Source organism: Phycodurus eques, chromosome 17 (genome assembly GCF_024500275.1).
Source record: "Phycodurus eques isolate BA_2022a chromosome 17, UOR_Pequ_1.1, whole genome shotgun sequence".
In the NCBI taxonomy this organism is placed as follows: domain Eukaryota; kingdom Metazoa; phylum Chordata; class Actinopteri; order Syngnathiformes; family Syngnathidae; genus Phycodurus; species Phycodurus eques.
In genome coordinates this window covers 4,751,669-4,777,848 of record NC_084541.1, presented here as the reverse complement: position 1 = coordinate 4,777,848, position 26,180 = coordinate 4,751,669, and the positions used below count along the sequence as shown (strand labels likewise).

At 40.3% G+C, this 26,180-nt stretch overlaps 1 protein-coding gene across 1 annotated transcript in view; it reads left to right on the top strand.

Moving 5' to 3' along the window:
* Nucleotides 1-1,377: 1,377 nt before the first annotated feature.
* The window catches only part of LOC133416450 (HMG box transcription factor BBX), a 164,574-nt gene continuing 139,771 nt past the window's right edge, over nt 1,378-26,180 (top strand). The window contains 2 exon segments of the mRNA XM_061703352.1: nt 1,378-4,608; nt 25,389-25,473. The gene's annotated coding sequence lies outside the window, so the exon portion shown is untranslated.

The window sequence follows — 26,180 nt, the reverse complement described above, 5'->3', positions numbered from 1 at the left end:
CCGACTTAAATAACATACAGATTCCAGAGGAAATTGCACCAAAGACCTTGGCATAATGTGCAGGTGTGACAGGGATATTATACAGTGTATTCTGACAAGAATTCTTCATAAGTGAGAAAAAGACCATCCTTATTAAATAATTGATTTACTAATACAATATCATTTTGAAACCAGTATTCCAAGAAAAGAGACTTGTGTTTGAATAAGATGTCCCTGTTATTCCATATATAGTATTTATGGAGCCAAGAATTATGCTTGTAGATGAGACACCATGACAAAAAAACCTGACGATGAAAGACCAACATTTTAACAGTAATTTTATCAATATCATAATTACACATGAGGAGAAAGTTTAAGCCACCCAGTTTAGTCAACATATGGAGCGGTATATATTTTTGAAAAACTGTTTTAAGACAACTTATTGTAAATGTATTATTTAATGTGGAGAAATCCCGCAAATTAAGACCACCATTTCTATATGATACGATTTCTATGTGATATATGTTTTGTTCTCCATCACAATAACCTGGAATGACACTACTTCCGGTTTGATTTATTAAAAAAATTTCTACAAAACGTTATATTTTTATAACATTATGTTACCCGATGGGTTATAGAGATATGACATAGTCTTTTTTTCCCTACTTTATCGTGTTACATTAAGTACAACAATAATCATCAAGGAAATTTGGTCATTTGTTGATCAAGAACACATGCAACCGTCTACATATATCAACTGTATTAAATTGAACACACAAACATTTCAAATAATAAATTAGATCTCGACGAGCATCCATTCATTTTCATCACCGCTCATCCTGGTTAGGGTCGTGCGGCGCTGGAGCCTATCCCAGCAGACTTCGGGCGAAAGGCGGACTACACTCTGAACTGGTCGACAGTCAGTCGCAGGGCACATATGGACACTGATAACCATTCGCACTCACATTCACACCGTAACTGAGTGGGATCTGCACCCACGCTGCCCGTACAAAAGTCAGGCGAGTAGACCACTACACCATCAGTGACCTCGACGAGAGTAAAAGGTTAAATATTGAGTTTTTTTTTTTTTTTTTTATATATACGAGGCGAGTGTACCAGAACACCATTAGTGACCTCGACGAGCATAAAAGGTTAAATAAGATAAGGTAAATATTTTTTTTACGATTAAACGGGATCTCGCGATGTAATCTTTGGGTTTGTTTTAATTTGGTGACAAATAACCTGGCTTCCGGGTTTCAAGCTTCTTGATTGGTGAGACTTGCGGTTGTGTTGAGTACAGTTTGTGCTTAACTGTTAGGATGTGTCAATAAGTTAAAGAGGTGGACAACACTAATAATGAGAGGGCCTCACAATACTCCAAAAGGAAAAAAGGTACGTTAAAACATTACATTGATCATGACAAGGAATCTTTTATCAATCTTCTTCTGGGCAAACTCGGCCGTAACTCATGAGCCTCGCCGTTTATCACCGTGAAAAATGTTCCTATCGCTGTATTGGAGATGATGACCGCCCGCTGGCCTTTTCCCTTTGAAATCTATTTTGCGTTGCATTGTGTTTGTGATGTCAGTGTTTTTTCTTATATTATTTTGAGCAAGCTCGCACTGTTCTAATCATTCTGTCTTTAAACGGTGACACATCCAGTTAGCATGGTTTAACGCTAGCAAGCTAACTAGCTACTTTATTTCTAGTGGTGGAACATGGCTCAAAAACTACTGTAGCGCAAAATGCTGCACACAAATCCATATGCTTGAACAGAATAGCACCAGTTTAATTAACGATTGTAAATATTTTTCGAGGGGTAGTCTGATACATATCAGGGGGATTGCCATCAGGGAGTTTGACAGTGTGAAATACCTCACTACGAATGTGTTTTATCCTCGAAGCCAAAGCAAGATGGAATCTCCTTTGGCTTGTTAGAGTATGATTTGAATTGTGCAAGGTGATTAAAAATTGTTAGCCTATAAATTTGAGAGTACTGTGTGTGGCGTATTGAAATATTTATTAATTCATTTTGCTCAATAACAATAAAGACATGGCCCACGGAATCTCCTTTTGAAAAAATATATATATTTTATTTACTGGAAAATTCAAATGGTGAAAAAGATGGATGGATGGAATTATTTTTTTTACTGATATGAGTATTTGAATTATTGACAGTTGTTATCCATCAACAGGTCATAATTATTTCTAAGAAAAAACATTATTTATAGAAGTAATATTTGTCAGACATTTAATGCCAAAATGTCTTTACTGTTAAGTGTCAGAAATGAAGTGTTTTCTGAAGATGCTAATTACATTTTTGGATATATAGAATATTCTACTATTGCTTGATATGCATTTTTCATTAAATCTAACATGATTAAAATTTAATTGTGCAGCCCTACGCATGCATTTTGGTGTCTTCAGAGTTCCTTCTTTTCATGTTGTTTTACAAATGGTCCTTCTTTGTCACTCAGGCTGTCTTTACCGTTAATGCCATTGGAGAGAGCCGCATTATGTTGTTGCATACACCGGAGGGATCTGTGAGCTAAAGTACCAGATGAGCGAGCTATTTTGCATTCACACACTAGCAGACAGTAAAATAAATGTTATTTCAGAGATATGAATATGTATGAATTTGTAGTAGAAGTGTCAGAACTATTGCATGTCTTTAACCGGTATTACGACTATATAAAGACATGAGTGTAATCTGTTTGAGTAGTTAAGATTAGTTCTGGGTGCTCTATCAAGAAGCTCAATTCGATCAATATTTGACTAATGCTCGATGAGGAAGAAGATCAATTTTATTTTCTGTACTTTTCACAACTCTGCGAGACCTCCGCCAACATGGAGATCAATAGCATTCTCGAGTGCTATGCATATGTCATATTAAAGAAATCAGTGACTCTGTGCCACTCCTCTAATGTAAATAAAACAACGCTGCGGAACGATCGTGGTGGCAGTTGAAGTGCTTGTTTTTTGTGTTCGCTCTGATATCTGGGCAAGAAAGTAACAAGATGGTAGTTTGCTGATCCTGCATGTAAGAGAAAATGTTCATGGGGTTTGTTTACTTTAGCATTAGCAGCTAATAGCTAGCTCCGTTGCCTGAGCGATTGCCGGTCACGCAAAGAGTTTGACAGTGGGTCGGCCGTCGCTTGTCTGAGCTAACTGACAGTTGGATTTGCACAGTGTGACATTCTTAAGAATCAGTCTATTTATTTTCTTATTTGCTTTATTTACAGACCACCGCATTATATTCCTTCTACATGACGTCACGTGTCTTTTTCGTGTTGTCGTCTTGATTTCCATTAGACTGGGCATGTGTAAGTACATTGCTGCCATTAAGCGATGAAAACCTACCACAAAGCAAAACCCGAAGAAATGCATTCAAATAATTATTGAAGCCATAATATGTTAACGATTACAACTGTAGAGGATTATGTTGCGCAATTTAACAGTATGCAGAATTATTTTAATCCTATTACATAATTACTGCAATAACTGTCCTGCAGAAATTCAGACAAATTGTTCTGGAAGTGAATTTCTATAGATTGGCAGCTCTGCAGTCATACCACTAAATGCATTTTTACTAATAAATGGCATAATAATATCTTCCGGTGCTTTGGTTTTTGGCCTTTGGTTTCTCATTTTCTTTTTCTTCTTCTTTTTCTTCTTCTTCTTTTGTTTCGGCCAATAATTTTCATTTCGGCACATCACTTATTTTGAGATCATTATATTTTGAAATACCTGCAGGGAAAGGTAATTTATTTATTTGTGATGTTTATGATTGTGAAGTAAACGTTCTGCGTTATAATTTGGTCTGGTCCAGTTTTATACATTTATAAACTTTAATACAATAATTATTGAGTCATATCGAATATTGGCATTGGGGCACGGTGGTGGTGGGGGGGATCGTGATATAAAATTATTGCCCAGCACGAGTTAAGATAATTTTATGCAGTTGTATCAGCAGAGTTTTAATGCCAACACATGTAAATTGTGCAAATCACACGATTTTTATAAAGCTGTTTGTCTTTATCGTTCTGCACTTTGGTCTTTACGGTAATGAAAAGAACTGTATTTCAGTGGGCCACCACTATTCACTGTGTCAAGAAGCATTGCTTATACTATGAATGCCTAAAATTTTTAATCATTAATAATTTTTTAAAAATAGGACTTGTTAAACTAAGGCGATATAATATACAGTAGCTGTGCAATCACATTTTGAATCTGAATTACTAACAGATTTTTTTACCATCAAAATATTCAATGTGCTTTTCAGCTTAACAAAATCAACATATTTAACTGCTAATTCAACATTTAATTCAACATTCAGCTGCAAAGGCAACATTCAGTGTCAAATATTCAATGTATTCAGTTGCAAACTCAACATTCAGTGTCAAATACTCAATGTATTCAGTTGAAAATACAACATTGAGTGTATATTTCAGCATTCTAGATACATTGTCTGGTTCAGTTTATGTTGCCCAATTCAACATTCAGCTGCAAATATAACATTGTGTATTTTCTTCTGAAAAACGTCATTTCGGGGTGTCTTCCATTCGGAGTTGGAGATTTCTCACTACCCCCAGAGTTGGCTTTCAAAGATGGCAACCCCGAGTGTTGACAGTAAGTAGAAGCTCTTGTAATCATTCCTTTCTTATCACTTGTGAATAGTTTTTGTCACACTAAATCGGCCGTATACATGGTATTGTTCAACGTACAAGCCCATCCAAAAGTATTGGAACGGAAATGCCAGTTACATTGTTTTTAGTGTATACTTAAGACATTTGGGTTACAGACAAAAGATGAATATGACACACATGTTGAGAATTCTAGCTTTTATCTCATGGTATTTCTAGGGGTGTTAAACGACTCAGGACAGAGCATCTATTGTTTGAAGCCACCCACTTTTCAATTGAGGAAAAGTATTGACACTGACATTATTAAATTAACTAAAAGTGAATAGCATTTAATATTTGGTGGCATCACCCTTACTTGCAATAACTGCATCAAGCCTGCGACCCATTGACTTCACCAGACTGTTGGATTCTTCATTTGAAATTGTTTTCCAGGCCTGTACTACAGCCTCTTACAGTTCTTTTTTTTCTTTTTTTTTTTTCTGGGGGTTTCTCCATTCAGTCACCTCTTCAGGAAGTTAAAAAGGCCAGTCTAAGACCTTCTGCTTTTCCCCCTTGATGTAGTCCTTTGTTGTGTTGGCAGTGTGTTTTTGGTCATTGTCTTGTTGCATTATGAAGTTTTTTCCGATTAGTTTGGATGCATTTTTCTGTTAATGGCCAGACAAAATGGTTTTGTAGACTTAAGAATGCACTCTGCTGCTACCATCATGAGTTACATCATCAATAAAGACTAAAACACAGATGCTCTCGTAGAGTGCAGTCGCTTTTCTGCTTGCTTTGCCTCTGTTTACATTTTCCTTGCTGATAAGCTTGTTTTTCTTCTTCCAAAGAAATTAGAAGCAGTAACTCCTGGATATTTTTAAACCTATGGGACTGTACTTTTTTTTGTAGATGCAGTCAGTTGTTGCTATATTCCACTATATTTTGATACCCCCTCACGATTACGTGAGTGTGGCCTGCTAAATAGCACAAGCCTGCTATTACCAATGAGACCGACAACAAGATTCCTCCCTTGTCCACTGAAGACGATCACAAACTGCTACAGAAGATGGCTTTCCTGGAAAAGAAATACACCGTCTTGAAGTGTATGTGGAAGGTAAATGGACAGTCGGGGAATGAAACCACTCTACCGATGTCTCAAAATGGTGCGCAGAAGCGTGCTAACAGACACCCTCCTGGCGCCACAAAGAGGACTGATGTGGACTGTGGAAACTGTAATGGATCATCTAGCAGTTCTCCCTGGAATTTAATGGGAGCAAAGTCTAAACATATGGAAAACATATTTAAAAATATATATATATATATATATAATAATAATAATTGTTTTTTCTAAACCTATCCTGGCCTTACAGAATGGTGGATCTGTATGCCTTTGTGCTGGAACAGTTTTGCTGTGCAACAGGAGAGTTTGAAATGCTCCTACTTATTTTTTAATTTTTTAAATTATTCCGATGTTTATTGAAAAGGCTGCCGGACAGAAAAGGGTTTTAGGGGACAGACAGAGTGGACAAGGGGACTAGGGATGAAAAACACAGCAGAACAATAGTGAGACAGTCTAGATGTTTGAACACAAGTAACATTAAAGCAGTCATTTGTAGATTTGGGACACACACACACGCACACACACACACCCAGTGAGGACATGCAATAACTAACCAATAGAACAAGACAAGTTAACGGGGTCGGGGGTCGTTTTGGGCTGGGGTTGCTCGGATGCGGGCGATGCCCGGTCCTACTTACCCCCTCTTCTCTGTGGTCTGCCGACCGGTCGGGCCGGGCCGGACCCGCAGGACTCTAGCCTCTTACTTCACACACTGCACATTTTTTAAATACCCAAACTGTACGTACTCCACACATTGGGCACACTCATTTCTCATTCAAGGTCCCCTGAGGGACTGGCACCAGGTATGTTGGGGCGGGCGCCGGGCCGGGTGCTGACACATCTGTGCTGGTTCCGGTCTGATCGTGCCCCCGCCCTTCACTGCTCTGCTGGTCCTCGAGTTCTTAATCCATCATACACCCGTCTGTGGGGGAGGGACAGGTTTGGCCTGGGGAGGACACTTGGCCGGATGTCCTGGCACTCTGGCCTGCTCTCTGGAACAACCATGCTTGTCTCCCGCAGATTTTTAATGCGCTACACACATTCGCATATCCTTTGGGGAGCTGGTCGGCCTGGGTGGGGGTGACGGTGGCGGGTCATTATTGCCCTGTGACTGTCTCGCCTCACCCCCACCAGTTTCTCCAATTTTAATGCACTACACCCCACCACACACAATCATGGTCCAGGGATAATGGTAACCAGTGGGGGACCTAGTAACCATAATAATAGGGCGGGTGGTGGGTTTTCACTTTTCTCTTGATTCGAGTCCTTCGGCTGGCCTGCGTTGCCTGCTACATCGGTCGCTACATCGAAGGGCAAGAAAAGAGACGCAAGTGAATGCAAAACATTGACGTCACACTTACAAATAGCTTTGAGCCTCTTTTACAAGACCCTGACCAAGAATGTTCACCCCCACCACAACTGAAAGGTATGAAACTAAATTACACAAGAAAAAAATGGCACCCCAAACGTTAATAGTTGGTGATGGAGCTGTCAAGGATGTGAAACGTTTTTGCAGTGAGAAGAACACCAAAGTACTGTGTTTTACCAATGATATGGTATGTGATATCTCTTTAAAAAAATCCTGGAGGTCACTAATGAGCACCCGGGTGTAAAATCTGTCATTATACACACAGGCACCCTGGATATTGTCAAGCAGCAATCAGAAGTAATGAAGCAAGATTTCATTGATCTTCTCACGAAAGTACAATGTTAGCATGCTGAAGTTTAAGTGGACTTCTGCCAATGGTACGATTTGGAGATGAACGTTTCAGTAGGCTCAGTCAATTAAATAAGTGGCTCAAAGAAGTGTGTACTGCGCCATCCGTGAGCTTCATTGATAATTTCTCAGTTTTTAGGGAACGCAGACGTCTTCACAAGGCAGACGGTTTCTGTCTAAATAGGCAAGGGGTTAAGTTATTGGCTGCCAACATTTTTTTTACGTCATTCAGCGGCCCGAAAGGAAAACATTGGCCTTGTTGATGCAGCTGAAGGACAAAAAGCGCAGGAGTCTCCAGTTGTTCCCAAACAATCGGAGGAACAAGAATTACGGCGACACGAGGCGCAGGTAGAGTCACCAGCGTCACCCAAACAATCGAAGGAACGACTGAGGAATGAGATGATGCAGCACTTAGAATCTCCCACACCCCTCTCTGCCCAATTGGAGCAAAACTCACTCTCTACGAGCCTAAATACCCTGTTAGGTGTGACGGACAGGATGAAGGCTATTGTTAATGTTGGAATCCAATGCACACCATGGCAAGATCTTCCTCCCAGCCCCCTCGCCTGAAATCAACGTCCACTAAGATGCGAAGGGCCCCTCATCCACCCATGAATAATCTTATCTCCAAATATGACTGATGTGCGGTGTCTTTTGCAGAATAAGTCAGACCCCTATGGAGATTAGGCATTTTTCATTGCTGGGACAAAAAGTTGGTCAAAAAAATATGGAACAAAAAAAAGTAGAACTACAAACTGAGAGAGGATAAAATGTGAATTTATCAAACCTTTGTCTCCAGTTATCGCTGCGAGACGAGCTCTTTTCAACATCAGGTCACTGATAATAAATCAATGTTGACTAATGACATAATTACAACCTATGATCTAAACGTTTTGCTACTAAATGAAATGTGGTTAACAGGAAGTGTTAACAATACAATAACACGTCGAGTAGGGGAAAAAAAGGCAGTGGTATTGTTATTTTTAAGTCATTATGTCAGTGTAAATAAATTATACTGGGTGATTTTAGCTCTTTTGAATATCTGTGACCCAAAGGTTATTGTTTTCATAATTAATAGACCTCCAAGATACAATGGTACATTTATGAAAGATTTTTCAGAACTGCTGTCAGATATTTGTACAGAAAACGATTTTGTCATAACGGGAGACTTTAACATTCATTTTGACGATAACATGGGGGGGGGGGGGGGGGGGAGAAATCTAAAGAACTCTGCTATGCTCGACACATTTGACCTCTCTCAACATATTACGACTTCAAAACTCTCAGAATTTGATACATTTGACCAAAAAACTGGAGAGAAAACTGCTCAGCAGCTGAAACCATCAACGAGGTGTCTTGGCTCAATACCAGATGACCTTTTTCAAAGCTATTGCGAAGCCTGTGCAAGCTGATTTGGCGCAAATAATCAATTGCTCACTTCATTCAGGCGAGTTTCCGAAACCTCTTAAAGTAGCTGCCATTAAGCCGCTTCTAAAAAAATAGAACGGTGGACGCTTCTATGTTAGCAAGCTATAGACCCATCTCAAATCTCCCTTTCATAGCCAAGGTTGTTGAGAGTTATTTTTAATCAACTCAGCAATTTCCTGAACTTGACTTTTTGACAAATTTCAATAAGGTTTCCGAACTCATCACAGTAGAGGATCTTCCTTTATTTAAGTGCTAAATGATATAAGGTTGAGTACGGACTCGGGGAAAGGTCTCAATTATGGTCTTGTTGGATCTCAGTGCGGCTTTTAATACGGTAGATCATAATATACTGCTGAAAGGGTTGGAAACGTTGGTAGTACTAAATGGAACAGTCTTGAAATTGTTCAGATCCTACCTGGAGGATACTTTATTTTGTAATCATCAGAAGTGTTCAATCTCATTGAATGGCAATGGGCTACGGGGTCCCTCAAGGGTCAGTTCTTGGACCCCTCCTGTTGAGCCTGCATATGCTCCCCATGGGTCAAAATTTTCAGAGCTTTAATTTTGACCATCATAGCTATGCAGATGACTCATATCTAGCAGTGTCTCCACATAACTACAGTTAATTTGAGGTTTTGTGTCATTGTATAAAACGGATAAATAACTGGATGAGCCAAAATATTTTTCAATTATACCACAACAGCCACTTAGAGTGGTTAGCACTGTGCCACTTAGAGTGGTTAGCACATCTGCCTCACAGTTCTGGGGACCGGGGTTCAAATCCCGGCAAACATGGTGAAGCAGCATTTAGCTATTATGCTGCACACAAATGGAATAAGTTGCCAACAGAAGTGACGTCAGCCCCAAGTGTGCATGTTTTTAAGTCCAGGTTAAAAACTTCTTTTTTTTCTCATGCTTTTTAGAGCAGTTCCACTTTTAAATATTTCTTGCAATGTACGCTGTTTTAATTGTACTTTTTAGTTTTCTCTTTGTTTTAAATGATGATAAGCAGTTTTTTTAAAATTCTTTTAATCATGTAAAGGACATTGAGTTACCTTGTGCATGAAATGCGATATATAAATAAATTTGCTTTTCTTTGCTTTAGTGAGCCCCTTCCAGAAGCAGCCATCCAAGCCCAAGCCATGAAATTACCTACAACATGCTTCACAGATGAGCTTGTGTGTTTTGGGTTATAAGCAGATCCTTTCTTTCGCCATACTACCTTTCCATCACTTTGGTAGAGATTAATCATGGTCTCATCAGTCCACAAAACTTTGTTCCACAACTTTTGTGGCTCATCTCTGTACTTTGCAAAATCCAATCTGTTCTTCCAGTTCTTTTTGCTGATGAGTTGTTTGCACCTTGTGGTATGGCCTGTATATTTCTTCTCCCAGTCTTCTTAGAACAGTGGATTGCGATAACTTCACCCCTGCCCTGTGGAGGTTGTCAGTGATGTCTTTGGGAATTTCTTCACAGCTCTCACAATGTTTCTGTCATCAACTGCTGTTGATAACCTTGGCCGACCTGTTCGATGTCAGTACACCAGTAGTGTCTTTCTTGATTTATCCAAATTGTTGCATTGGCTATGCCCAATGTTTGTGCAATAGCTCTGATCGAGTTTCCCTCTTCTCTCAGGTTCAAAATGGTTTGCTTTTCTCCCATAGACTGCTCTCTGGTCTTGGTTTGCTTAACAGCGAATGCAGTTTTCACAGGTGGAACCCAAAGCAAAAAACAACCACAATCTAATGTTTAAGCAATCAATCTAAAAGGCAACACCTGAACAAATAGAAACACCCATCAGTCACGTGTTCCAGGACTTTTGCTCACTTGATAAGTGGGTGGCTTCAAACAAAGGGTACTCTGTTTTTTAACACATCTGGATGTAAATACCATGATATAAAAGCTGTAATTCTGAACTTTTGCCCCTAATTCATCTTCTGATCTGAAACTCTAATGTCTTCAGTATACAACAAAAACTAAGGAATTGACCTTGCCGTTCCAATACTATTGGAGGGGACTGTAACATATATATCACAGTGCCAGCAGAACGTATTCATACCCCTCACATTTTCCACATATTGCTGTTAGACATATTCTCAAGCTGACACTTCTATTTTAAAAAAAAGTCTACATAAAATATCCCATAATGACAAAGTATGAACATATTTCAGACAATTGTCCAAATGTATTTCAAAAGTAAACATTTAAACATAATCTGTACATAAGTATTCACACCCTTGGCTTAATATTTTGGTGAAGCACCTTTGGCAGCAATCACAGCCAAACCAAAGTCTTCTTGGGTATAGCTCTACGAACCTGGCACACCTGTTTTGGGCCATTTTCTCCCATTCTTCTCTGCAGATCGTCTCAAGGTCAGTCAGGTTGGATGGGTAGCATCGGTGGACAGCCATTTTTATGTCTTTCCAGAGATGTTCGATTGGTTTCAAGTCCGGCTCTGGCTGGGCCATTCGAGGACATTTACAGGCTACATCTGAAGCCACTCCTTTGTCATCTTTTGCTGTGTGCTTTGGGTCACTGTCGTGTTGGAAGGTAAAATTGACGCCCTAGTCTGAGTTCCAGAACACTTTGGAGCAAGTTCTCAAAGAATTTGTCTATATTTGGCAGCTGTCATCTTACCCACTATGCGGACTAGTCGCCCAGATCCTGCGGCAGAAAAATAAGCCCCACAGCTTGATGCTGCAACCACCATGCTTCACAGTAGGGATGGTGTTAGCCAGGTGATGAGAAGTGCCTCTTCTTGTCCAGATATGACACTTGCAATTAAGGCCATTCATTCATTTTTCGTACCACTTATCCTCACTATGGTCATGAGTGTGCTGGAGCCTAAACCCAGCTGACTCTGGGCAAGAGGCAGGCTACACACTGAAATGTTTGCCAGCCAATCGCAGGGTACATATAAACAAACTATACACACTCGCATTCACACCTACGGGGAATTTAGAGTTTTACCATGCAAAACAAGCATGGTAGGATAACCTGGAGAAAACCCACGGGGAGAACATGCAAACTCCACAGGTGAGGCCAGATTTGAACCCTGGTCCTCAGAACTGTGAGGCAGACGTGCTAACTGCTGCAATCCAGGCCACAAAGTTCCATTTTGATTTCATCAGACTGGTTTTGTTTCTGCATGTCTGAGAATCCTTAAGGTGCCTTTTGGCAAACTCTTAAGAGGGCTGCCATGTGCCCTTTGGTGAGAAGTGGCTTCCTTCTGGCCACTCTCCCATAAAGACCTGATTGGTGGAGTGCGTTAGCAATGGTTGACCTACTAGATGGTTCTCCTATCCCCGCAAGGGAACACTGACGCTCCGCCTTAGTGACCATTGGGTTGTTGTTCACCTCTCTGACCAAGTCCCAAAAACATGGAGGACCCAAGCACAACAGTTTTTACAGGGCCATTCAGGCGGATGGCCATGATGCTGAACCCAATGGTAATGCAGGGGCCAGGCAATAGTGTCTGGTGGCGGCCGCTGGACGAGCGCCACCGGAGCAAGGACTGGAGGCCACCGCTGGACGAGCGCCGCCGGAGCAGGGACGGGAGCCGGCCGCTGGACGGGAGCTGGCCGCTGGATGACCGCTGCCGGAGCAGGGACGGGAGGCGCCCGCTGGACGAGCGCCGCCGGAACAGGGACGGGAGGCGGCCGCTGGATGAGCGCCGCCGGAGCATGGACGGGAGCCTGGCACAACTTCCGAGGAGCCGGGACGGCTGCCTGTCGTAGCTGCCGAGGAGTCGGGACGGCTGCCTGGCGTAGCTGCCGAGGAGTCGGGACGGGTGCTGGGCGCAGTTGCCGAGGAACCGGGATAGGTGCCTGGCGCAGCTGCCGAAGAGCTGGGACGGGAACCTGACGCAGCTGCAGAGGAGCCGGACGGGAGCCTGCTGCAGCTGAATAATAGAGTAAAAATTTAAATGAAAGAATTACTCCCTTGTTCAATCATTAATTAATTGTGGATAATCACAATTTTTGGTTAATTTTCACTGGTCACACCCAAGCCTGATTATTTCCAGACCTGTTCAATCAAGAAATCACATAAACATAATCTGTGCCGACAAAATCAAGTCGGACACAAGATTTAAAACACCTGCAACAAAAGGACACGATCCAAAGAAATTCCAGAACAGTCGAGTTATAAAGTAATTGACATCAGTCTGGAAAGTGTTTTCTCAAGCTTTAGGATTTCAGCAAATGCATAGGAAGAGCCATTATCCTAACATGGAGAAAACATAGAACAAAGGTGAACCTTCCCAGGAGTGGCCGGCCTATAAAGATTACACGAGAACAGCAATGACTCATCCAGGAGGCCACAAAGGAGCTCAGGACAACGTCTAAAGAACTGCAGGCCTCCCTTGCCTCAGTTAAGGTCAGTATTCATGACACAACAACAAGGAAGAGACTTGGCAAAAATTGCATCCATGGCAGAATTCAAAGCCAAAAACCACTGCTAACCTCAAACAACATAAAGGCTAGATTTCTTTTGTAACATATATAATACATCACACCAACAGTCAAACATGGTGGTGGTAGTGTGGTCTAGGGCTGTTTTGTTCCTGCAGGACTTAGGCTAGTTGCTGTGATTGATGGAACCATTAATTCTTCGCTTTAAGAGAGAATCCTGAAGGAGAATGTTCAGCCAACAATTTGTGACCTCAAGCTGAAGCGTACTTGGGTTCTCCAGCAGGATAACTATCCAAAACACACCACCAAGTCAACTTCTGAATGGCTTAAAAAAACAAAATGAATGCTTTAAAGTGGCCTAGTCCAAGTCCAGAATTGAATCTGATTGAAATGCAGTGGCATGACCTTGAGAAGGGCCTTCATGCTCAAAAACTGTCGCTTTTTGCTGAAACAATTCTGCAAGGAAGAGTGGGCCAAAATATATCCACAGAGATGTGAAAGATTCATTGCCAGTTATAGAAAACGCTTGATTTCAGTTGTTGATCCTGAGGATGACCCAAGCAGTTATTAGGTTTAGGGAGCAATTACTTTTTCACACAGGGCCAAGTAACTATGAATGTTTTTTTTTCCTTACTAAATGAAATCACCGGTAAAATACAGTATTTTAAGTTCACTTTGGTTGTATTGTCTGATACTAAGTGGGGAAACTGCAAAAACTTAAGAATTTGAGAACGGGGGCCAATACTTTTTCACGGCTCTCTCTCTCTCTCTATCTATCTCTCAATCTATATATCTCTCTCTCTATATATCTATCTATCTATCTCTCTCTCTCTCTCTCTCTCTCTCTCTCTCTCTCTCTCTATATATATATATATATATATATATATATATATATATATATATATATATATATATATATACACACACACACACACACACACACACACGTGTGTGGACTGGTTAGAGCGTCAGCCTCACAGTTCCGAGGACCCGGGTTCAATCCCCGGCCCCGCCTGTGTGGAGTTTGCATGTTCTCCCCGTACCTGTGTGGGTTTTCTCCGGGCACTCCGGTTTCCTCCCATATCCCAAAAACATGCATTAAATGGAGACTCTAAATTGCCCGTAGGTGTGCCTGTGAGTGCGACTGGTTGTTTGTTTGTATGTGCCCTGCGATTGGCTGGCAACCAGTTCAGGGTGTACCCCGCCTCCTGCCCGATGACAGCTGGGATAGGCTCCAGCACGCCCGCGACCCTAGTGAGGAGAAGCGGCTCAGAAAATGGATGGATATATATATATATATTTATGTTTATGTTTTCATGACCTGTTTATGTGAAGAATGTTTAAAGTCCTATGTAGCAGTGAATAATCTTTGGACTAGTAATGCACATTCTGAATATTGTTTTAACTGATTAAACATTTATCAAAGACCATAGCATATAATATCCCTTATCTGGTTATTACAAAAAAAAAAATTATTCCAAAAATATTTGTGATGCAAAAATTTACAGCAGGCTAGCTGTAATGTAAATGTTTTCCCAAAGTAACAAAAGTGATGTCAATATTACAATGTTTGATAGCCAATTATTTGTATGTATTGTAGAGATCTTGGAGGAGAAAGCTGCCTGCAGCCTCAGGCCTTCACCATTTCCTCCAATGCCAGCAAATGAAGGCTTGGGACCAGACACTGAACCTTATTGAGCTGAGTGCATCATGATGTTGTCTTTCCTGTGGTTGGCACATCAGTGAGGGTGGAAGTAAGAAGACCAGAGAAGCTTGGACCTTCAGGTGGCACCTTCCTCCAGCACCCATACAGCAGCAACACCCTCACGGCCTCATAATTGTCGGCGGGATCATGATGACGCTCTCCAATTCCTCTGTGACTCCGAGGAAGCCAGTCAGAGGTGCCACGAAGAGTTGCTGGCTCAACTGAAGTCAGCCCAGCAGATAGATCAACTGTAAGAGTTAAATTTATGAATTTTTTCTTATCGTTTGCATTTTATGGTTACAGTTTTGTTCACTACCTTATCACTGGGAGTATTTGTATTTTTATTTTTTGCCAATTTGTATCTTTGGTCTGTTTGAATATTTTATTAAATTGTGTTATATTTGTACTTGGAGTCATTGCAGTAAATAAGAAAATAAACAATTGGGTAAAACACTTGGCAGGAAAGAAACTGACAGCGGTGCATTATTGATATCTATTTACAGTATGAACATTTTAAGAAAGAGCAGGATCATTTCCAAGTATGGCCTCGTGACATTTGCATTGTGTCCTCTACTCCTTTTCATTTGTCTGTCTTGGGCATCCATTTGGGTGGATTTCTGAAGGACCCATACACTTGTAGAAAACAAGCTGCCATCATGATAATTACCATTGCATCGATCCGAGTGTTCTGCAGATCTCTAGGCGCCTCCACTTGCACTTTATCCTGAAAATGCTTTATCCAAACATAAATTTAAAACATTATATGGTACAATAAATACATTTAAATGTATATTATACAGGTATAGTTGTTTCTTTTGTTTTGTTTGTGGTGGTCCATCTTATTTCTTTTCTATAAAATCCAAGATACTGCCGTTCCTGTTCCAATAATTTGTATTAGCGAATATAGGAATAAGGATGTGTATATATTATTTCTTATTATATTGCTATAGTACTATTTTGATGTTCTATAAAGTAATAGTTATATAGGATTATAAGGAAGTAGAGAGATATCCCACATAAGCTATTAATTCTGTTATATCCAGATTACGGATATGCTATGGTTGTATATAAATGATCCCTCCATCCATCCATTTTCTGAGCCGCTTCTCCTCACAAGGGTCGCGGGCGTGCTGGAGCCTATCCCAGCTATCATCGGGCAGGAGGCGGGGTACACCCTGAACTGGTTGCCAGCCAATCGCAGGGCACCAACAAACAAACAACCATTCGCACTCACATTCACACCTACGAGCAATTTAGAGTCTCCAATTAATGCATGTTTTTGAAATGTGGGAGGAAACCGGAGTGCCCGGAGAAAACCCACGCAGGCACGGGGAGAACATGCAAACTCCATACAGGCGGGGCCGGGGATTGAACCCCAGTCCTCAGAACTGTGAGGCTGACGCTCTAACCAGTCCTCCACCGTGCTGCCCCTTATATAAATGATTGATCCGTCAAAACAATATTCAGAATGTGCATCCCTATTCCAGAGGTCATTCATTGCGACATAGTACTTTTAAGAAATCTCCAAATAAACAGCCCACAAAAACATAAATAAAAACATGTCTACCACAAAGCCTCAGGGCTAATGTTAACTGCTGTTACCACAGGCTGCATTGTAGCTCGACTAATGAAAATGTTTTGCACTTCAGCAATAATACCATATACAGGACTTTTGCACTAGTACCACTGGTGCTAGCAACTTTTTCAGTTGGTCGCACCAGCACATGATTTGGTCGCACCCTTTTTTGAAGAGGTACAGCATGATAATGGAATACCATAGTTATGTATGAAGTAAAGATTGACAGCGTCTTGAGATATAGTAAAATAAAAATATTTGACTGGGAACAAGAAGTTTGTCCGCAACAAGCAGTGGCAGACAAAACAGGTCAATGAAATTAAAAAAAAAAAAAAAAAAAAAGGCTTTGCTTTTATTTGATAATTTGTTTGACTCACAGGGGCCAGTTCTTAGAGTGAACGCTGCTGCCATGCTTCCCCTGGGAAAACCACTTAATTTTGAGCATGACTGTATGATTGACATACATTTAAAAAGCATTGCACAAGTGTACCACCACCATATATAAGGATCGTTTGATTATTCACACTGTTTTGCAAAGTATGTACTGGCAAAACAAACCAATTTCCCTATTTAAAATCATAGTCCCAAACAAAACATCGGTAATACTGTAATCATTGCACTTTAATGATACTTTGTTTTCCTATACAGTCCTCTTTAAAGGAGTCTGGGCTCATTAACTTTGCAAATATCTTTATATATCTATGCTATAATCAGGTGTTAGATATATAGATAGATAGATAGATAGCTTTGTTAGCTTTGCTAGCTTCATAAGAAAGTTATAAAAACCTTTGCATGTAACTGTGTTTGTTACAGTTTATGAAAAAGTGTTTCCTGAGTTCTTGTTGTTGTTTATCACACTTAAATATTTCCCATCATCAAATTAATTTAAATATTAGTAACAAAGAAGTAAACACAAAACACATTAAATGAAGGTTTTTATTTTTATGGGAGAGAAAAAATGACCTACCTGGTCCTGTGTGAAAATGTGACTAGCCCCTAAACCTTATAACTGGTTAGGCCACCCTAAGCAGCAACAACTGCAATCAAGCATTTGCAATAACTTGCAATGAGTCTCTTACAGCACTGTGGAAGAATTTTGGCTAACTCATCTTTGCAGAATTCTTGTAATTCAGCCACATTGAAAGGTTTTCGAGCATGTAGTTTTTTTCTCTCCCTAAAAACGGCCTTTTCATTTACTTACAAAACAAATAAAAACATTAGAAAGTGGGCAAACACTTTCACACCACACTATAATGACTGAAATAAAAACAAGACAAATTAAGCAGGCAATCTTTGCAGTTAGCGATACCCCACACACACACACCCTCGTATAATTGAGACGATCATATGTGACGTCACATGGGGAAACAAGTTTTGGTTTTATTCCCATGACAAATGTAACTGCATTGATAATGTTAATGTGTGTAAAAAGAAAAACTGGAGGTGACTTGAGGCGGGACGATTTTACAAAGTAGGTGCGGGCTAGGTAGCTTGCTCACCATTAGTCAAGATGAGTTCACGGCCCCCACTTGTCATTTAAAATGTAAAATGTACGTCAATATGGGTATGTGATGGCCACTGGCCAGACACAACGGCAATCGTCTGTGACGTGGTGTACATCTCTCTCTCTCACTGTCTCTCTCTCTCTCTCTCTCTCTCTCTCTGTCTCTCTCTGTGTCTGTCTGTCTGTCTGTTGGGGAGAGTCCAGGAGGAGGAGATTGCAATGGAACGAAAGGCGACTTTCAACCATTCAAACATGCACTCGCACAACTGCGACAAGATGCAATTTTTAATCGCACAAGCTGAAAAAAAGGTCGCACATGCGACCAATTTGGTCGCAGTCTCGAGCCCTGATATATATATATATATATATATATATATATATATATATATATATATATACACACACACACACACACACACACGTCGAAAATACTATGTAGACGGTCAATTTAGTGTGACAAAAACTATTCAGAAATTATAAGAAACTGATTATTACAGGAGCTTCTACTTACTGTTTACACTCGGGGTAGCCATCTTTGAAAGCCAACTTGGACTGACTGAACGCGAGCATGCTGTGACTTCGCGAGAGCCTGCGTGATTTCCAGACGAAAACATGGCGGTGCCTCTTGCATAGACCCGGAAAAAGCAGCTACTATAAGACAAACTTTGTCTTTTCTTTTTCCTTTTTCAGCCGCGGGTTCTCGCTTAGTTTTTTTCTCTTCTCCTTCACTGGCTTTGCTAACAGGGATAACTAGCAGAGCGCCATTTGAGATTGTAACCGACAACTACCTCAACACTAATCCGTCTGTCATGGAGAATCCTAGTTTTCTAGTTCGGTTTGCCAGGAAGTCCTCCTCTCAATCGACAAGAGACGAAAACATGGCACTTGACTTGCTTCGTCAAGAAATCACCAGGCTCAAAAACAGCTTGGAATATACATGGCAACAGGTCACGGAGCTAAGATGAGATAATGCTCCGCTCCGATCAAACATGATGTCAACGACAGCAGAATTAAAAACTCTCGGATTGGAATATAAAATCATGAAAGAAACCATCACAAAGCATGCACTACAATCTCATTTTCTCAAGCATTCCAGAAAACGCACCAGAAGACCCTGACGCGCAGATTAAGAAGTTCAGGATGTCCGCGCTCAAGATACAGCAAGATACAGTCAACAAGATTACCTTTCATCGTGTTCATCAATTAGGAGGCCCCCATCCAGGAAACCAACCATGTCCCATCATTTAAAAGTTTGAACACTTCCAACAAGAAATGTTTGTGAAAATAAAAGGTTGTGAGCTCAAGGGAACATCTTTTGGAATGAACGACAAGTTCCCCAAGGAAATCAACGAGAGATGATGAAGAACAACTGTGAGAAAGGCCAACAAGCGTGGTTGGTTGTTGACAAGCTGTTCGACAGTCAACTTTTTCGTGATGCTAACGTAACCCCCTGGCTCTCCTAGAAAAGTACCTCTCCTGATTTGTTGTCATCAAAATCAAAAATTCATTTTGCTGAGACAAACAAAAGAATAGAACCACGCATCCCACCAGCATGAATCCTCACTCCTTTCTGTCTGTTTCCCTGCTGTTCTTGTTCTCACACAGGTCAAATAGAATCCTCACAACACTCTCCCCGTGCACTACAAACAACTACATACCATATTATCCCCTCAGCACTATTTTTTATTTTTGTTTACTACCCTTTTATGTACCCTGGCTTTGCAGTATGTAACTATATCATCCTTATCACCCTCGTTCAATGACATAACGAATTACATGCACACATTGTGTATCACACTTAACTTTTGTGTCATGGAATGTCAGTGGCATTCGATCACAGGCAAAGAGAATTATTATGAATTATATCATTAAATTTAAAACAGACCTCCTCCGATTACAAGAAATGCACCCTTTTCAGAATCAGAAGAAAAATGCCTCATGGACTCTAATTTCACTCAGGCTATCTCTGCTTTTTATAACAGCAGACAAAGAGGAGTCTCAATTCTAGTTCATAAAAGACTACTTTTTACAATAAATAGTACAGTAGCAGATCCAGAAGACCGATACCTAATGATACAGGCAACAGTATTTAACAAACTATACACAATTGTCAATGTCTACGCTCCTAATAAAGATGATCCAGCCTTTTTCCTCACTCTATTTTCACACTTGCTTAACTTGTCAGCCAATTCTACAATTATCATGGGAGGCGACTTTAACCTTACTCGTGATCCCTTTATAGAGCGTTCAAATCTCAACAATAGCTATCGACCACAATGCGCCAATATATTAGAGCAGTATATGGATGACATTGGACTTGTTGACATATGAAGGCTAAGAAAAGCGTACAAAAAGAGAGTACACATTTTTCTCGTCGGCACACAGCTCTTTCTCAAGAATAGATTTTTTCCGCTCGAACAATTTGGCACCTCAAAGAATGACCTCCAAAATACATCCAATCATCATCAGTGACCACGCACCAATTTCTACCTACCTAAAATATTTAGTCAAATCTGTTACCTCTACCAAAATGGCGCTGTAACATGTCCGTATTGAAAGACCCAGACTTTTTTTTTATTTATTGACTCCCCAACCATATCCCCATCTCTGCTGTGGGAAACAGGGAAATATGGAATGAGAGGTTGAATCATATCATACTCTTCGTACAAGAACAGTTAAGATACACTAACTTTGAATACAATAATAAATCAACCAAATTTCTCGCAAACCAACATCAATGCAATAAAGAAAAATCATTAATACAACCATTCAAGATTCAAATGGCAGCTGTACACAGTCACCACTAGAAATAAATGAAGTATTTTACAATTATAACAGGTTATATGCATCTTCGAGCAACTCAGACCAAAAAGAAATTGAAACTTTTATTAATGATCTAAACATTCCTCAATGAAACAGAAACTAAACAGTCTTGATGCTCCTTTAACCATCAGAGAATTACATAATGCATTTAAAAATTCGCAATCAGGACGAGTGCCTGGCCCGGACGGAATTTCGGTTGAATTTATTAAACACTTTTAGCGCCTCTATTTTTCAGAAAAGTCAAGGAGATAAAAGATAAAGGTCAAATTAGTAGCCATATGAACACAGCTGCAATCATGTTATACTAAAATCAGGCAAAGACTGAAAAGCACCGTGGTCTTGATTATTCGGAAATGGAAGAAGTTTGGAACCACCAGGACCCTTCCTAGATCTGGCCGTCCAACCAAGCTGAGTAACCGAGGAAGAAGAGCCTTGGTCAGAGAGGTGAACAACAACCCTATGGTCACAAAGGCGGAGCTCCAGTATTCCTTTGCGGCGATAGGACACCTATCCAGAAGGTTAACCATTGCCAACGCACTCCACCAATCAGGCCTTTATGGTAGAGCGGCCAGAAGGAAGCCACTTCTCACAAAAATACACATGCCAGCCTACTTGGAGTTTGCCAAAAGGCACCTTAATGATTCTCAGACCTGCAGAAACACAATTCTCTAGTCTGATGAAACCAAAATTGAACTTTTTGGTCTGAATTGAAAGCATCATATCTGGAGAAGAAGAGGCACTGTTCATCACCTGGCTGACACCATCCCTACTGTGAAGCATGCTCGTGGCAGCATCATGCTGTGGTGCTGTTTTTCTGCTGCAGGAACTGGGCGAGTTGTCTGCGTAGAGGGTAAGATGATAGATGCCAAATATAGAGAAATTCTTGAAGAGAACTTGCTCTAGAGTGCTCTTGAACTCAGACTAGGGGATCGATTAATCTTCCAACACGATAATGACTCAAAGCACACAGCCAAGATAACAAAGGAGTGGCTTCAGGAGCAGCCTGTGAATGTCCTTGAGTGGCCCAGCAAGAGCCCGGACTTGAATCCAATTGAACATCTCTGGAAAGTCCTTCAAATGGCTGTCCACCGACGCTGCCCTTCCAACCTGACTGACCTTGACAGGTTCTGGAGAGAAGAATAGGAGAAAATGCCCCGAAACAGGTGTGCCAAGCTCATAGAGACATACCCAAAAAGGTTTGAGACTGTGATTGCTGCCAAAGGCGCTTCAACAAAATATTAAGCCAAGGGTGTGAATGCTTATGTACCTATGATGTTTAAATGTTTACATTTTCAATAAATGTGCACAACTGTCTGAAAATGTTTATACTTTGTCATTATGGGATATTTTATTTTATTATTATTATTTTTTTTTTAAAAGAAAACTATCCTCAAATCAGCTTGAGCATAAGTCGAACATTACAAAATGTGGAAGAAGTGAAGGGGTGTGAATACCTTCTGGTGGCACTGTATCAAGATTATCTCGAAAGCCATTGCAGCGAGACTTGAAAAGGTACTCCCGTCCATAATCCACTATGACCAGACAGGTTTCATTAAAGGTAGATGTTCCACAAATAATGTCAGACGTCTATTAAATTTAATAAGCATGTCACAGCGTAAAATCTAAACGCAATCATCATGCCACATGACGCAGAGAAACCTTTCGATCAAGTTAAGTGGTCTTTTCCTATTTGCAGTACTTTGCAGCTTTGGAGAGTCATTTATACATTGGATCGCAGCATTGTACAACTCTCCAAAAACGGCACTCACTACGAACGAGATCACATCACAAAGTTTTACTCTACAACGAGGAACCAGACAAGGGTGTCCACTTTCACCAATGTTATTTGCAGTATCGAACCACTTGCTACCGCAATACGTCAGTGCTAATATTAAAAGTATCTGCTCGCCGGTGACAGAACACAAAATTAATTTGTATGCAGATGATATTCTTGTCTATTTACCATAACCCAAGTCATCTCTTCAAGCAGTCTTCAATCTCATGAGAACATTTTCACAATTATCAGATTACTCTGTCAACTGGACAAAATCAACAATACTCCCAATAACAGCAAACACGTGGAATCCTGCAGATCAAATCCCAGATTACCCCATTCGTATAGGAAACATTAAGTATTGAGGTATTACCTTTCGCCAAAAGTCACAGAGCTAACCAGTCTTAATTACATTCCACTTCTGGAAAAAAATCTCAGTTTACTTAATACGCTGGAATAATTTACCTATGTCACTACTTGGAAGAACAGCCACAATAAAAATGAAAACCTTACCTCAAATAAATTATTCTCAATGATTCCATTTAAGTCCACATTAAAATGGTTTCAAACCTTAGATTCTGCCATATCAAATGTTTATTCAAAAAATAAGAAAAATTGAATATTTAAGAATTTTTATCCACTCTTCAGAAAAGTAAACAGACTATAAACACTATTATTAAGATAACTAATACTTAATAAAATGTCTCCACCACAATGAAGAGCATCATTTTTGGCTACAATTGGAACAGATAGACTGCAACAACATCAAACTCCCATTTATTTCTACAAGCCTTAACCGCCATAGTCCCAATAATCGTGTCCACCCTAACGGCTTGGTGGAAATGTTTCGAAGCTACAGAATCTCAATTAGTTCCCAATCTAGCACAATTCAGATTTTGAAATTAACAACATACCCCTTTACTTTATCATATGAGAACAACGTGGAATTGACCACCTAAAACAACTATTTAACAATAAAATTCCTATGACACGTGATGAACTGTTCCAAGAATTTCAAATAACAGGTGGAAACTTCCTTCAACACAATAAATTAAAAGCGGCAATAAAAAAAAAAAAAGAACATCAACACTTCAGGGCACCCTTGAACTGCCGGAGTTTGTTCAGCAAATAATGCAAGCACTAAATCAGTGCACTTACCAATCACTAAATGGGAAGAAGCAAAGCAAAGCAAATTGATTTCATATACAAGGTAGCTCAATGTGCTTTACAAAAACAGCTTACAAATATTTTAAACATCATTTAAACACATTATCTACCGCTTATCCTCACAAGGGTTGCGGGCATTCTGGAGCCTATCCCAGCTATCTTCGGGCGAGAGGCGGGGTACACCCTGAACTGGTCGCCAGCCAATCGCAGGGCACATATAAACAAACAACCTTTCACACTCACATTCACATATATGGGCAATTTAGAGTCTTCAGTCAACCTACCGCGCATGTTTTTGAGATGTGGGAGGAAACCGGAGTACCTGGAGAAAACCCACACAGCCACGGGAAGAACATGGAAACTCCACACAGGCGGGGCCGGGTTTTGAACCCCGGTGCTCAGAACTGTGAGGCAGACAAAGAGAAAAAAATAAAAGTGCAATTAAAACAGCATACAGTGCAAGAAATATCATTTAAAAGTGGAAATGCTCTAAATATCATGAGGAAAAAGAGAGTTTTTAACCTGGACTTAAAAACATTCACACTTGGGGCTGATGTCACTTCTGTTGACAACTTATTCCATTTGCGTGCAGCAAAGGGTTCAAGGTTCAAGATGCTTTCATTATCACTTCAATATGCAGAACACATCCAGAGATTGAAATTACGGTATTCAAGGGCCCGTGGTGCTACAAAAGACAAATAATATCATCAACATAAAAAACTAAATAAAACTATGGTATAGCTAAATTAAAAAAAAAGCCATTTTGGGGTTAGTGAGAAGTCTCCTACTTTCCAAATGGAACGCACCCTGGAAGTAACGTTTTTTGAGGAAAAATACACTGAATGTTGAATTTGCAGTTGAATGTTGAATTTTTGAAGCTCAAAAGTACATTGAATATTTTGATGGTAAAAGCAAATTCTGTTTTAATGATTCAGATTTAAAATCTGATGGCACAAATATACTTCCATAGCATAAACAATGGCTAAATTAGATATTTTTTTTGTTTTTGTTATGTTTTTACCGTTCGTTCATTCATTCAGCCATTCATTTTCCGTACCGCTTATCCTCACGAAGGTCGCGGGCGTGCTGGAGCCTATCCCACCTATCTCTGGGGGAGAGGCAGGGTACACCCTGAACTGGTCGACAGCCCTGCTTCACCGTTAATTAATCAAATTATATGAAAATGACCCCAATACTAGTGAAAAGACTTAACTCAAGAGAGACTCTCCAATCGGGACCAGCAGGGTTGCCTGAGATCTCAGGTGGAGTAAATCTCAGCAGAATGCTCACAAGATGTACCTTCTTAGTTTGGCATGTGTGACATTGTATGGCATGCATCCAGTTGTTGCAGGGCTTTGGCCCATTTTTTGGTTGAATGTACTATTGAAGTGAAGTGTAATCAGATCAGACACAATGTCCCACTGTTGTTAGGAATCAATGTGATCTTGTGCTATCTAGTGTAATTCAATATCTGTTCAAATTTACAACCATTGTGGAGAAAAAAATTTTGCACAGAAGGTCAGGTCATGCAAAACTGAGAATTGTGTTCTGTATTTTATAGGACCTCTTCATTGCATGACAGAAAGGCTCTGGCAGATCCATCTTCATCCCTCATACAACATTTCAGTACTTTCATAATTTCCCCAGTAAGTACCTGATTTCCACTTAAGTCACTGGCATCTTTTCAGGAATTGTCTCAGAATATTTAACCCATTAGGGTCCGACATTAAGCCTTTTTGAGTGGTGGCCCATGAGTCAAGTTGTGATGGCCCTGTCAGAACTGGTAGTGGCCACGTATATTCATGATATAATAGTCCATTATTATTTTGTATGTAGCGTCTTTATACTGTATTATTTAGGACCTTTAAGAAGTCATTAGTACAATTGCATTCATGGCTATGACTGTGTACTAACCTCACTAAGAGCAAGGCTTTGCAATTGCACAAATTAATATTAATGCTTCAAAGAATAAATAAATTATGTGCTAAATTATATATTTTTTTACTTAGCACTGAAATATAATAATAATATACATATATATAGGCGGCACGGTGGCCGACTGGTTAGAGCCTCAGCCTCACAGTTCTGAGGACCCGGGTTCAATCCCCGGCCCCGACTGTGTGGAGTTTGCATGTTCTCCCCGTGCCTGCATGGGTTTTCTTCGGGCACTCCGGTTTCCTCTCTGGGCCCGAGCTCATCTAAGATAGACTGATGCAAAGTGGAAAAATGTTCTGTGGGCCGACAAGTCCACATTTCAAGTTATTTTGGAAATTGTGGATGTCATGTCCTCCGGCCCAAAGAGGAAAAGAACCATCCGGACTGTTATGGACGCAAAGTTCAAAAGCCAGCATCT